We start from the raw sequence: 15,534 nt of genomic DNA on the forward strand, positions 1-15,534 counted from the left end.
TTAGATTTGACTGTTCTTGGGATGAACCTTAAGGATATCTTTGCACATTCATGTCCTTTTAATACTTATTTTACTTCATGAGAGAGCTGGAAACTACTTAACAGCAGGATGTTGGAATACCTGTATATTTACAGACAACAGCACAGTATCTTTGTCATTTTCAGAAGCAGCAGCCATTACGTTTAAGGATCAAAGTCCCATTAAGTCCCATTATTTTACTGGAAGGTACAAACTGACAAGGTGCTTTGTGTGCTTAAGTTAAAAAGCATAAAACACAGAAAAGATTAAAAATAATTTCCAGTTTCATGCATTATAACTGATTATAGCCCGTATCTGTAAAGCTACATTCACCATATTTCTGCATGGAATGTAACGCTAGCTAATGTGGTTGCAGGGCAGCTGACAGCAGAGCTGGTTGCTGTGTGGCAAATAGAGGGGTGCCCTTTGATTGATAAATTTGGTCTCCAAAGGACTCAGGAAGTTTGATAATCAATGTTCTTTAAAAGTAATCTGTGGAATGGTTTGAAGTACTGGTGTTAAATCTGGATGAGCAAATCCAAAGGAGTAAAACTGTGTATTGGTAATACTAATTAATGGTATACAGCCTATATGTGAAGCTGGATAAATTTACCTATTAAACCAATTAAGACTGTTCTGAATAATTTGATTTGAGCAGGCCTTAATGTTTCCCTCGATTATAATGTTAATCCTTCATCTGGAAAAGAACCACTTCAGCAGGTACACAGCATTTGCAATGGGCATTAACTGAGCAATATGATTTGCAGAGTAATCCGTGGGGGCTGAGCCACTAACTGGAATAAACACTGTATCTGTGGTGCCAAACTATCCGTTTTGTTTCTGAAAACTGATGAAGTAAAACACAATGGTTACATCCTAAACTAAATAACAGAAATTGCTTTCTTCACCTTTCTTCACTTCTCATTTTTTTACAGCTTGTGGAGGCAGTGCTGCCTCACTTGATAGCACTGTGGATGCTATCAAGTCATTCTCTTTAGCGTGTATTTACAAATAGCTTGGGTACAAAGAGATGTTTTTTTTTTTCCCCAGGGATGTAAAATTCATTCATTCCAAGCTTCTACTGAAGAGATGACAACCAATAAGAAGGATGAAAAAGATTTACATAAATACGCTTTAAAATGTTGGGATGGAGTTGGAGGAGAAGACGTTGACTTGCCAGTGATGATGGACTTTGGCTCATTCCCATGAGGAAAGAAGTGAAAAGTGATGCTGTGTTGTAGACTTCTGAAAGTCTAAGGATGCCTCTCCTGTCCCAGTGCTGCTTCATCAGGTCAGTAATTACCTACTGCTAGGAAGACCCAGTGTAGGTATTTTCTCTTAGGAGAAATGCTGATTTGCATGGCAAAACACAGCACAAGTCAACTGAGGAGCTGAGAAAAAAATCTGCTGATACAAATAAATGCTGCTGATACAACCATTTCAATATCAAAATTATCAGTAAGTGAAAGTGTTTCCCTTAAGCTTGGCTGAACTATGTATGAATGACCAGCTGGAATATCACAGTGTTTGAAAGTTTGATCACTATCTCATCAGGATTGTTCTACAAAACACAGTATTTCTTATTCCATTGCAGAGGTGAAATGCATAGAAAGCATCAGGGTATATGTAGGTTAAATGGACTAGTTGAAGTTTGCCCTCACACAAGGTAGAGGAATGCAGATTTCAGCTAACTGCTTGGTATTTCCTATGGTTAATTGGTTGTAAATTGGATTTAGAAGTCAACCCCATATTTTCCAACTAAGCTACTGTAGCCAAGACAGGACTGTGCTCTTGTAACAGACAGTTCTTCATCCTGTTTCCACATTATAAGCCCTTTAGTGTAAGAAATGTAAATCTGTACTTCTTTCAAATTGGAAATTCTCAAATATTTGTTGCAGATATTATTAGATTTGTCCATTTGCTATAGCTTTAAAAACTAAATACACATGAAATTCACTTATAATGTACAGAAAATCATACAGAAATAACTGGGGAATTTTTCTTCCTAAAACTCTCATTGACAGAGACCAGAAGCCATCAAGAAACAAATGTATGAATAAGGAAAACTAAGATTGGATTCAGCTCTTTAACAGCAGGTGAGGGACACACATTCACCTGTTGTGTGCATCAGGAAGGTGTCACAGAGTCACTTCCCTACAAGTCACAGTGCAAAAGGAGCCTCCTTCAGCTGTTGTAAAGAAGGACAGTAAAGAGAAAAAATCACCCTTTGATTCCCATCTATAATAGTCTACAAAAGGCACTGCTGAGAGCCTGGTTGTTTTAATGGACACTGAGACAAAAAAACAAATAAACAAGCCAAAAAAAAAAAAAAAAAAAAAGAACTTATGTAAATTACAATGAAAAGACTCGAAGTATTTCTGAAGGGAACTCAGGAATTTACTGTAAATAATGCTTTCAAAGGAAATGGTAATCATTCCACACTGAAAGCTTATGATCTTACCATCTTTACTTCAGATCATATTAGCACTGTGCATCATTACAAGAATGGGTTCTTTGAAGCATGTGTACTCCATCTTCCTTCTACTCATCATAAATACCCTCTCTGTGAAAGCACAATTTGCCACTGTGCACACATATTTCTTTCTTAGATTTAATTCATTTCCTAAGGAAATGTCACAGAGAAATCAATCTTGCCAGTCCAAGTTCACGAGGCCTGATTCATTTAACAAGTGATTTATTGACAACTGCGAGATAGAAAATAATGGAATGTTGTTATTAAGAGCAACGTTACTCATTTCCAAAAGTGCTAAAGAAAACCTCTACGATGTTAATATTCTTTCATGAACAAGTGATACTCCGTGAGGAGAGAAAAGAGGTTGGAATGGCTTCCAGTTCCTATTCTAGCTCCTTCTCTGTGCTCACAGCTAATATTATTACATAAATCCTGACCTTTGCTGCTGCTGGCTTCATTGAAAAACAACAGCTTGTAGAACAACAGATTAAAAAAAAACCACAAAAGTGTCCTGTTACAGAAAATGTAACTTTGATTGGTACCCAAACATAACTGGTTCCAAAGAAAATGTGAAAGTTCAACCAAAACTGAGTACATAACAGCAGACTGCAGCACAACGTGCTCCATTAACGTCTTAATTGCCAACACAAGAAGTATTTATCTAAGTGGTGTCATTTATGGTTAAAATACCATCTTCTCTCCCTTCTCTGTTTCCTTCCTTCCCTTTTTCAACCTGGTGCCACAAAAAGAGCCACATTTGCAGCTCTCCAGGCTGCATACAGTGTGTTTTTTTCATACCATTTCTTCCACCACATACAACGTAGATCTAGATTTTTTTAGTTATTAAATAAGACATCAAGAAAAGAACCAACTGTGCACAGTATGCATTAATCTACATTCCATTCCCTGTACTGGAAAGTAAGTAAATATCTTGATTACTTTCTGTGAATGATCTCATTTTTAATGGCATGAATGACAAGATGATATACTTGGAGACCTAAGTATCAGTGCTGACTTCAGTTATGACTGATTGTTTTTGCCTCCACAGCTCCCCAAGATCCTGACCAAAGGGAGAAGTTTCAGCTGAATGTCTTTATCTTTTAGTACGCAAGTAAAACTACAGTGTTCAATCAATTAGAGGAAAAATACTTCATTGACAATCCAGTCAATTAATTGAACCACTCTAAATGGGAGTGGGCAAGCATATTTACAATGTGAGCAGCACTATAGGAAAATTATAAATTCACTTACATTACAATCAATTAATTAAAGATGGCTGATTCCCACTCTGTAATTATGTTCAATCATGGTCAGTCAATACAATTTTCTGTCCATTCTCACTATGTATCAAGCAAATGAGTTATATAACTTAAGTGATTAAAGACTTAATGGACTGTCATGTGAGGTGCAATGTGTAAAGTAATGGGGGGAAAAAAAAGCAGCAAAATATTGGAAATGGAATAAGAGTATGAAGGCAGCACTGTGGAGTGGTAACAGATCACCAATGATTAAAGCTGTGCTTCTATCACCGGCTCCCAACAGAAAGCACTACAGTTTATGAAGACACAACTGGAATTAAAAAATTCAAACTCATGATTATCATGGTGGGATTCTATGCTATGCCATCAAAATAAAACAAAATGTGCTCTGAGCTGTGTTCTGCTCTCATATCTATCATGACCAGAGCAACAGAATGGGACCTTCAGTGAGGTAAACCCTTTGGTGTCCGTAAGTCAGATGTTATATCACCCAACTTTAAGTCTGATGACACCTAGAGAAGAGACCAAGCCCTGATGTCAGATGCTCACACTCCCACCACCCAGTACCTGCACACACCAAGCAGAGATGCTCACCTAGCCAGAGGGAACTTGGCACAGAAACAGGTTGGAAATCTCACTTGTCCTTGAGGGCTGAGTGGTTGGAGAACCATGCAGAGAAGCCTCACAGAGAGCTCAGCACATGGGGACTCCCCAGAAAAGGCCATTTTAATGGCCACAAAACTGCACTGGAACCTCCTTGGGCTGAATAATGAAGGAAGGAGTTCTGATAGCAGCTTGAACTGGTTCCCCATATAACACTTCAACCTACTGTTCAATGTCTGAATCCCAGCACTGCATAGTTGTGAGGTTGGTGCCAATGAGGCCCCTCTGGAAGAAATGCTATACACGAAGGAAAAAGCTCATCCATAGAAGTGTTCCTGTGCTGATTTTCTTTTTGAAAAAATAGAACAAATCCTTAGCCCTTTTCTTTGCATTCCTGAAGAAATTATCTGGGGAAAAGAAGGAAATTATTCCTAAAGATTTATAAAGTGCAAAAAGTGAGGAATATTGAACATGCTGCCTAAAGCAGAGATGAAAACATGTAATATTTTGAAAACAGGTAATTGAACAAGATCTGAGATTTCCATAGGAATCCATATGAAAAGGAGAAAAATTAAAATGTTCTCAGTAAGATAATTTAAACCCGGAGCAAGGCATTCCCTCAAGGTAATATAACTGCAGATATGATGATTTAATGGGGACCCTCAAAGTCTTTGTAACAGAAAAGCAGGAAAACCTGACAAATTCAATTGCACCATATTGCACTGCCAGAATTATAAAGTGAAAATGTTAACTCAACCTACAAGGCCTTTTCACTGTTTAACATCACCTCAGAAGTAATTTCAAGGTCTCCAGCATCCTTATTTCATGAAAACAAGTCCATCTGTTTCCCTTCAGCAGAGCTATGCTGGGCTGGATACCCAGGCAGTGTTAAGTCAGGCACTGGTGTATTTACAGGGAACAGTCACAAGGTAGCAGCACAAAGCATGCGTCCAAAGAATTTCTTAAAGATGCTATAGAGATGCAGGTGATGCCAACAGTCACCGGGAGACCACTGTGAGCATGGAAGCAACATACCTTCCCACAGATACCTTCCAGTTCAAAATTCCAGCAAAAGCACTGGGTTTGCTGGATTTACTGCAGGTGTGAGAGAGGTGTTATTTGAGCCAACACAAGGGCACAGTGAGACCGGGGAGCAGAGTGTTTGGTGGGGTCATGGAGGGGAACCTTCTATCTGGCAGTGTGTCAGTGTACAAATTGGCTGCTCAGTTCCTGACCTGATGTGCTCCTAGACAAGAAATAATAATTTCCCCACTAACCCCTTCCAGAGCACTGTTTAGAAGAAGTAAAAAGAAGGCTGTATATGGGTTTTACACTGTATGTACAGTATGATGGAACACGTATGCATATACAGTAATCTGGAATTCTTGAAAGTAACTGGATTCATATTTTAGAAAATAAATGTGATTGATCGGTATGTCAAGAAAGATGACAGAGTAATTCTTGAGCTCTTAAGAGCAAAAGGAGAACTCACTGAAACCTTCAGTGTAGCTGTAGCTGAACTTACAAGAATTTTTCAACTTCAGTTTTTCAATTCAAAGCTGGTGTTTTTTTGTCTTAATGCCAGTTTTCCAGATCCCAGTGAGCCTGCTCTTCATCCAGCTGCTTCTGTGGGAGCTGTATCTGTTGTACATCCACACCTTATATCATGTCTCAGAATAAATGATCCAATAACTGCAGCTTAGAAAACGATGCCCACTTTTCTCACCCCTTGCACTCAGCATCAGTTCACTTTCAGAGAGTTTGGAGTAATTTACTCAATTAAAAATGGACTTCTGTAAGCTGTCACTGTGCAAATGCCACAGGTGTTCCCATCATCATCGTCCCCATTATAAGAATGCATTTGTAAAACTCTTGAATTAATTCTCTGTAGCATAGGGATCAGACTCTAAGCACTCTTTCAAAGTGCTTATTTTTTTCTTATTACAGTTCAGACAATTTGCAAAGATAATGCAGCCCAATCCTCATGCTGCCCAAGCCAACCTCTGCTGCCATCACCCTTCCTCCAGCCTCCCCATTTTACTTCTATTCATACCTCTGCAAAGCTTTCATTGACTTCTCTTCGTTATCGATGACAGCTTTTATTACCCAGTTGCTAAATTCTGAAACGAGTATCTTCACCTTTTCTTGTCATACCTGTCAGAAACTCCCTGCAAACATCTGCAAAGTCATGTCAGCATCCTCCTTAAAACTCAACTTTAGCACGATGCCTACACAGAGCCAGACAAATGCACGGCAATTAGGCACCGTGGTACTGACTGTAAGACTGCCCACACTGCTGACCCATATCACCACATTCTTAATTAACATTACCACTGCTCTTTCTTGTCTTTGCTTTACATAGCTTGCAAAAATCATGTTTTTATAATGCCTAGATGAAATGGACATAGCAGATGCCTGGTTCCCTAACTGTCTTAAGCAAGAAAGTTGTTAACAGTAGGCTGTTTTATAATAGAGAACTGTTTAATCCCTTCCAGATGTATAAAAAGTATTTTGCAAGGGTAAGAAAACTAATGGATCAATTTGGCACAATGACAGAAAGAAAATCCACCAGCTGGGAAGGACAATGAAGGACTAAAGGGAAAAAACAAAATTCAGAGCATCGACTACTTCCCTATAAACATGGATTAACTCTAGTGGTAACAGTGAAATGTTCTTTCTTATTTATCAGAAAGGCTGCACAGGATGCATTTTGGCCACCTGTACTTAGAACAGCCTCTGTGCAACTGTGTCAAACTTTGGGGACATAACAGGACACACCAAGGAGCACAGAATGGCGGATGGCAGCACATCTGCTGAGGTCTTGGACTCTGATGATCTTTCAGCAATCACTTGCAAATACGCTTCAAATTAGAACAACCAACTAAATCTTCCCAGCAACTCATTTTAATTACTTCCTTATTCCCATTTTGCACATGTATTTCTTCTGCTCCTCAAAGGGAAAGTCAACCTACTCCCATCAGTCAGCAGCTGTATATAAAAATAAGAAAACATATGGTACTCTAAGCAATAAAACTAACAAAGCTTGCTTTGCTTCAGATATGTTTCCTATCTCTCTATGGCTTAAGCTCATTTAACTCTCTATTGTCATACAAAGCCATCCCCAAATTCCCTCATAACATTTCCCTTCCTACAAAACTCGTCAATCTCTAAGCAGTGCTGGTGGGACTTCCTGCTGTGTGCATGATGGCAGTAGGCCAAGCAGCCAGGGAGCTGCTGAGCCCTTCCCTTAAGCCTCAGTTTTCAGCTCATCTGTCAATCTTATCACAACACGTAGGAATCACAACCCCTGTGGACAATGGCTTATAGGTCTGAAAGGGAGTCTGCCAAGCAAGTTGTATTGCTTTTGTTGAAAGTGCTCCCAGTGCTGCTCAACACAAGACAGGAAAATGGTTCTCGATAAACAGAATTCCTTTCTCTGGGTTTATTCATTTCAAAATTAGGAAAAATGATACTGAAGTCCTTAAAGCGTAGATGTTCGAGTGCTTCCCTGCTCTGCGACACTGAAAAAACACAGCACTTCCCCATCTAACAACACCGGCATGGCATGTGCACAAGCACTTCCAGTTCTTTGCCACTGGATGTGACCTCCCCTCACTCATTTCATTGATGCTCAAATGCATTGCTAAGGGCAGCTGCAATTAATTCATATCTGCATGTTCAGAAAGCACTGCAGCCAAAAATGAGTGGTCTGATACAAAGCTCTACTAAATGAGAACCACATACGTGCTGCAAAGAGAGCAGTAAAAGCCACTTAGCCATGGATTAATACATAATGAATAAGTGACAATGACTTCAATATAGTGTTCCTGACCTGCTTCAACACTTCCTTTGTCTCTAATCTGTTGGGTTTTTTAAAGAAAGTTTTGCACTTGATTTCTTAACCATGCAGGCACTTAGCCATTTCTATTTTTATTATATTTGGATAATCATTATCACCTCTCCTCGTGATGGAAGCGCAAATTATGGGTTCATCTTTTTCTGTTTCAAATGATGAGAATGCAAGCTATGTGACTTTGGGCTCAGTAGAGCTCAACGTATCTCATGGACCTTTACTCTGATAAGGCTTACTATGAATGAGAGAACTCAGTGAAGTGTGGTAGGTGTAATTAAAATTGTGTTATGCTGCTGATCCACAGGCAGATAAATTCTGGAAGCATTAAATTGCATTGGTTTGTTAGGAAAAAACTGGCTGTTCGTTTCCTTATAAAGAATAACATCAACTTAGAGATTGTGAAACTATAAATCTGAAAGGAATTACAGCAGTTCACGAGTTCCTCAGAATAAACACAGACCCGTGTGCTTTCTTACCAAGAGAATGAACACTTTATGCAGAGCACAGTGAACCAGTTTAATAACAATTACAAGTCAAAGGGATCTGCATGCCCAGCTTGCTGACTGGTGGTTACGTATTAATCCACTTTTCCTTCATCCAGCGTATAAACTTCTTAAAGGAAAAACCCAGAGGTTTTCTGGGTGGGAATATCACAGGTTTAAAGTGAATGTTATCTATTCATTTTTTTATCTATCGTTCAATGAAACAAATTCTATTAGTTGAAAATAAGCTTTGCATCAAATGTCATGGATGTGGGTATCTCTTTGCTTTGCTCTGGTTTTAAATAAAATTTCTGGCTATATTCCTTGTGTATTAATCACAATATTTCACCATCGTTAATCACACTATGTTCCACATGCAGTATTATAAATCAAGAACCCCATTTACTTGTCACATGGGCTTCCAAGTTCAAACAGTCTGGCCTTTTTGGAACGGTTACCCTTTATCACGTTTATCAGTCCACAAAATACAAAGTAAGAATCATCTGTTACAATCTTGTCTAACAAAACGTTAACACATACTCTTTCACAGACAGCTGTAATTACTCACAGGGGCGTAGAGATAATGGGAAGAAACTAACTGAAATGACTTGACAGAAGTAAGCAAATTCTTAAATTAAAATCAGAAAAAAGTCAGATAAAATGGCACCAGATTTTAAGCTGAAACCATGCAAAGGGTTTTTATTTAACACTCATTCTGAAGAAACTGCAGTCCGTACTGAGGAGGATCCTTCTCTCATGGATGTAACAATATTTACGATAAAGACAATAATATTCATTACATGAGCTCTTCCTGAGATTATTTATGGTTAGTGTGGGGAATAATATAGAACGAGGATTGCATAAGACTACATAAATTAGGAAAATGAGGCTGAGAGGGCTGAGAAGCTGTAGGAGCTCAGGTATGGAAGCAGATGGTCATTTTCCAGAGGAAATCTGATAAAAGAGCCTGTCTGTATGTGTAGAGACTGTCTTAATTGAAGTTGTGGTGGCATATGACATTCAGCATATGGGAAGACCCGTTATTTCCTAGGAGATCAAGCGATGTATGGCTGGGACAGCAATACATGAGAAGGGGAGAGAGAACAGAAGATGACACTGAGAACAGAAAGGAGACTGAGGGGCAGAAGAGGACAGGAGCACAGCTTAGGAATCAGGGTGCAGTAAGAAGGATGAGGAGGCACAGACTTTCCCTCTGTTTCATAGCCTGCCTGCAAAACACTGTGGTTTTTTTCATTCACCTTCCAAACAAAATCATCAATTACATTTTTATGTATAATGTCAACAGTTCTTGAGAGACTGGTCTAAAGCACTCCTCTATTCTCGACTCCTCTATTCCCTCCGTTACTTTGGCTCCTACAGTTTTAGTAGCTAACGATACAGCAAGAAGCACAGAACTTTCCAACTTGGTAATGGAACACAATTACAATATTTTTCACTTCCAAACAAGGTGATAACTCTGGCAATTTCTTTACATCTTTCATGAAAATGAGAACATCAACAGGTACTTAACGTTGAAATCTGAATGACTACTTTGCCCTTTTTTTTCCCCTATTTTGAGTTTTTCATAGACATGCCAAACCTTGGAGGGAGCTTATCTTTCATTCCCATTTATTCATCTTCTGGCAGATATCTGTCACTTCCCTAAGTATATCATTTATTACTGGGCTTTTAGAAATCTTTTCTGTGGATCTGTGTTTTTATTTCACTGTGCCTTCCCAGGATTCTTGTAGAGCACCAGTAAGTGCTTGTTTACATGTGAAGTTATTTATGGACAGGAAAGAAACATCTGCTTCTTTCAGGAGTGATTGTGGGCAGAGATAAGCCCAAAGCAATATTATATTCTCAAGGCATTCACAAAAAGTTAGAAGAATAAGTGGTTAGATGCTTCAGGGAAAAGCGTCTTGGTCTCTTCTTTGGAGTTAGGCTACAATGATAATCATCTTCTCCTTATCTACATACTTAGGAGACATACAAACCCCTTGTGAGACATCTCTGAAAAATGTTCCAACTGCCTTTTGTAGAGAATACAGAAGGATAAAATCCAGAGCAGGAACATTTTCCAGGAGCAATTTGTTGCTTTGAAATCCACTTGCATCTACCAACTTACTTTTCAAAACTGCTGACCATGAGGTATCATACAAACACCATAAGGCTGCTTGTCAAAATGATTTTTGTGACCATTCTGAAGGCAATACATTCCAGAGACAGAGGAAGACATGAAGGCTGTCTCTGTAGTACTTGTCTGATTTGTTCACTTGAAAGCTATTCAATTCTAAAGGGCCTATGAGTTTCTTTCAGATTATCCTTATCAGATTGTCCTTGAGAGCAGCTCGGCTGAAAAAGACCTAGGGGTCCTGATAGATGAGAAACTTAACATGAGCCAGCAGTGCGCTCTGGCAGCCCGGAAAGCAAATGGGATCCTGGGCTCCATCAGGAGAGGGGTGGTCAGCAGGGATAGGGAGGTGATCGTCCCTCTCTACTCTGCTCTTGTGAGGCCCCATCTGGAGTACTGTGTCCAGGTGTGGAGCCCTCAGTACAAAAAAGATATGGAGATTTTAGAAAGGGTCCAGAGGAGGGCCACAAAGATGATCAGGGGGCTGGAGCACCTCCCCTATGAGGACAGGCTGAGGGAGTTGGGTTTGTTCAGCCTGGAGAAGAGAAGGTTGCGAGGTGACCTCATTGCAGCCTTTCAATACCTGAAGGGAACTTACTCCCAGGAGGGGAGTAAACTCTTCGAAAGGGCTGATAATAGCAGGACTAGGGGAAATGGTTTTAAGTTGAAGGAGGGAAGATTTAGGTTGGATGTTAGGGGAAAGTTCTTTACTAGAAGGGTGGTTAGGTCCTGGAACAGGCTGCCCAGTGAGGTTGTGGATGCCCCGTCCTTGGAGGTGTTCAAGACCACGTTGGACGGGGCCCTGGGCAACCTGATCTAGTAAATGTGTACGTTTAGTGGCCCTGCTAGGCAGGGGGGTTGGAACTACATGATCCTTGAGGTCCCTTCCAACCCGGGTCATTCTGTGATTCTGTGATTCTGTGATCTATGTTACTGCCTATGTTTTTTTCTCATCCCCAGAATAACCTAGGGAGGTTGTCAGCATTCAGCCCCTCCTTCTAACAGAAGTTAGCACAGTCCTAAGTAAAATCCATAAGTAAAGCAGGTAACTTAGTAAGGCTGTTTTAGTAATGTAGTCCTGAATATGAACAGATGCAAGCAAACATTTATGCTACATTCAGAAGCATGGTCAATCAAAACTTAGCTCAACATTTTTGTGTCTTCTCCAATAGAAGACAGTATGGATGCCACCATATTGACTCCATCAACGGGGGAAATGGAAACAAAGACACAAAGGGTCTCCCAGGGAACCCAACATGGAGAGGAATTTGGTTTCCCTTATTTTTCGTACTCAAGTCCAAGGAACAGACATTCTGGTGACACTGATCAGGTGTAGAGTGACAAAGGTTGGGCAGTTAATGGTTGGACTGGATGATCTCTTAGGTCTTTTCCAACGTTGGTGATTCTATGAAGCTACTGGTTTGGTTGCCTTAAATTTACAAGTCAAAGTGCTTAATTCCTCCCTGTACTGAAGGTGTGTCTAAGCCCAAGGTGAGTGCCAACTTCTGCATGAACACTGCTCAGCTGTCACCCTGAGCTTGTGTGAATGCTGGAAATGGGAAGCAGCACAATGCCACAATCATGGACTTAATATAAAAAGCAGGATTCAAATAATTACCACTTTTGCTGCAATCATTAACATAAAATCAATTTATGTTGTGACATTTTCAGTTCCCATTATGATCGCTGTCACAAGAGGGAGATTTTTAATCCTCTGTGAAGTCTGTAAGAGACAGCAGAATAATATGCACTTAAACGCATTATACATTTTCTAATACAACTTTTTCATGGTTCTTCAGTCTGACTGTCTGGTTACTCCCGTTCTTTGGCTGCCTTGGTAATCTGAGAGGAACAGGTGGAATGGCAAGTAAGCAAAACACTGAATGTTTTAAAAGGTTAATTTCACACTGCAAATGATTCTTTTATGGGTTATATACGCTGTGTTCATATGCTGCAATCCAGAGGAAAAAAAAACAACCTAGGAAGAAAAATAAGTGGCAGATTACAGCTGTTCTCATGACAGTGATAAAAATAATTGGGAAGGGAGTAAGATGGCTGTGTGATGAGTACAAATCTTTATGTTGCCAATACTTCTTGTGTATTTGTTGTGTTGAACAATTTATTCTTTATAGAGCTTCATTTGCCCTTCACCCTTACAAGGTCTGAGAGCCTCAGAAGCAGAATTATTTTGAAGTGACCCAATACGAATCCCCTCCTGCTGCTGTGATACTTTTTTTTTTTCTGTATCGAGCTGAAAAAGTAATCAAAAGTGAACTTAGAACTGAGTACTTTGTAAAATAATGGCAAGTAATCCTCCTCTCGTCATTGTTTTCAACTGTGGCATTAACTGCAAAGTAACCCAAGGTCATGTGAGAAAAGAGGGGACTGTAAATGCTGAGAAAAGCCAGGAGAAGCTGAATGTCTGCTCAAAGGAGTGCAGAGAACTGGGAATACGACCAGAGAATTGAACTAGAGAACAGCCTTTTAGAATCACAGAATGGCCTGGGTTGAAAAGGACTACAGTGCTCATCCTGCTCCAACCCCCTGCTGTGTGCAGGGTCACCAACCAGCAGCCCAGGCTGCCCAGAGCCACATCCAGCCTGGCCCTGAATGCCTGCAGGGATGGGGCATCCACAGCCTCCTTGGGCAACCTGTTCCAGTGTGTCACCACCCTGTGGGTGAAAAACTTCCTCCTAAGATCCAACCTAAAAACCTCCCCTGTCTCACCATAAAACCAATCTCCTTTGTCCTGTCACTGTCCACCCTTGCAAACAACCGTACCCCTTCCAGTTTATATACTCCCTTCAAATGTTGGAAGGCCACAATGAAGTCTCCCCAGAGCCTTCTCTATGCTAAATACTCTTTCTGATGGCTGCCCTGCCATTACTTTGCAGTTACTAGGCACAAGAATTCTTGCAGGAAATGGGATGGGAAAGAGAATGAGAAAGGAGGCCAGCTGCAGGAACAGCTCTGGCACCAGGAGCCAAAACATTCTTTTAAGAGCTCACAAAGAGTAACAAAATCAGAGTGGTAACACACCTCCCCAGTTAACTCAAGGGTGTACAGAAATAACGGAACAGCACCACAGACATCAGAGGCATTAGCCAAAAATAAGAGCCTTCAATTGAATCTATATGGCAAAGATGAGAAATTGACTACAGAGAGCTCACATTATAAGAAAGAAAACCCTTATGAGCAAGAGATGTGTGGATGGGAGAAAACTTTAAAATGGGAATATAGAAAAAATCCTGCTAAGCAAAGAGCACAGCTTTCCAAGAGCACAGAAGCTACTCTCTGTTCCACTCAAAAATGGCAATAATCGGTATTGCCTTGTAGTCCCCAAAGCAATAAAGAGCTGCTAAAATTAATTGAACACTGAAGGAAGGCTGAAGTGCTTAATCAATCACCAGAGCTGTTTGTTGCCACTACACCGTGCACGGAGATCACGATATAGAAATCCGAATTACAAAGCAAGGCTTTCGTAACAGAAAGACACTGTTAGTCAATTCTGGGGTATCCAGATTGTGGTATTGAAGACCCACTTCATCATCATATCTGAAATCTGTTAGAAAGTTCACTTCATGCTGACCATTTCCTTCAGTTGCAGGTGCTCAGCACTTCTGCAAATGAGGCCTCAGAGTTTCAGATCAGGTACCTGGAAAATTAAAAGATGCAGCTTGTGGTCCTATGTGAAAAATCTTGTTCAGCAAGATGGGCAACGTTACAAAGGAAATCAGTGCACCAGAATTCATTCCTCCAGGGCAGCACACATCAGCTGCTCTGCCTATGTGACTTCTTTCTCCCTCCCTGCATTTCCTTGTCCTGTCACAATTTGCTGCCTCTAGTGCTCTGCAGCTCTGGAGAAGTAAAATATAACTGTGGTCTCCTGTATCTGACCTGAAGCCAAAACAGGTGAGTTCTGTAGCGAAAAAGAAAAGGATGCTGTCAACTAAACTGTAGACAAGCACGCAATTAGAAACTATATCATACTGCATACAGAAAAGTGGTTGAATTAATCCTGCCCCTTCCAGGTGTACTTTGAAAATCAAACAATTATCTGAAGATGATTTCAGTTATCAAGGGTTTGCAAAACACACTCAGGAAGCTTCAAAAGGTATTTTTCTTGAAAGGTGTGAGAACATGTTCTTGCATAATCCCCAGGTTGGTGACATTCAGGTGTGAGATGAAAAAACTGCAATAAAAACCTTTGAATTCATGCACAAGCCTTGGATTTGTTAATAGCATGTTTGCTCTTACCTACCATTATAGCAGTGGTTAACACATACCTCTAGGGTAGCTGAGAGAACAACCATCACATTATATATGTCGTTCTGACTTTCTAAGATGGTTGTTTATAGAACCCTAAATATATATGCTAGCAATGGGAAGTGTCACACCACCTGTGATTTGGTGTGAAATGAACTGCTTTCAAATCCTCTTCTCTCAGAGCTGGCTTTATTCCTATTGAAAGGAAGAGGCTATCAGACAGAGTACTCCAGGACAGGGCCCTCCGCTGATATAAATCAGTACCGACTTTAACAGAGCTACGTGGATTTACAGCAAGCAGAAATCTTCACCAACTGATTGCCCAGAGAGCATTAAAGCCACTGACAACCCTTACAACTTCCAGCTGATTCTGGGTGCCTACCCACGTACACATCACTAATATTCTGAAATTCAAAGTCTATTTGCAGTAACATAATCAGAAAAAT

At 40.2% G+C, this 15,534-nt stretch overlaps 1 protein-coding gene and 1 long non-coding RNA gene across 2 annotated transcripts in view; one reads left to right on the forward strand and one right to left on the reverse strand.

Annotated features, from left to right (window-relative positions):
• The window catches only part of SPOCK1 (SPARC (osteonectin), cwcv and kazal like domains proteoglycan 1), a 254,894-nt gene that overhangs the window by 26,678 nt on the left and 212,682 nt on the right, over positions 1-15,534 (reverse strand). The gene's annotated exons all lie outside the window — the stretch shown is intronic.
• LOC107320218 (uncharacterized) lies at positions 1,118-3,664 on the forward strand. Its single transcript, XR_001558168.3, has 3 exons — positions 1,118-1,309; positions 2,043-2,114; positions 3,540-3,664. It is a non-coding gene; the product is annotated as an uncharacterized LOC107320218 (long non-coding RNA).

This window comes from Coturnix japonica, unplaced genomic scaffold, assembly GCF_054131305.1.
Source record: "Coturnix japonica strain WE unplaced genomic scaffold, WE-NBRP24 Scf048, whole genome shotgun sequence".
NCBI classification, from domain to species: Eukaryota; Metazoa; Chordata; class Aves; order Galliformes; family Phasianidae; genus Coturnix; species Coturnix japonica.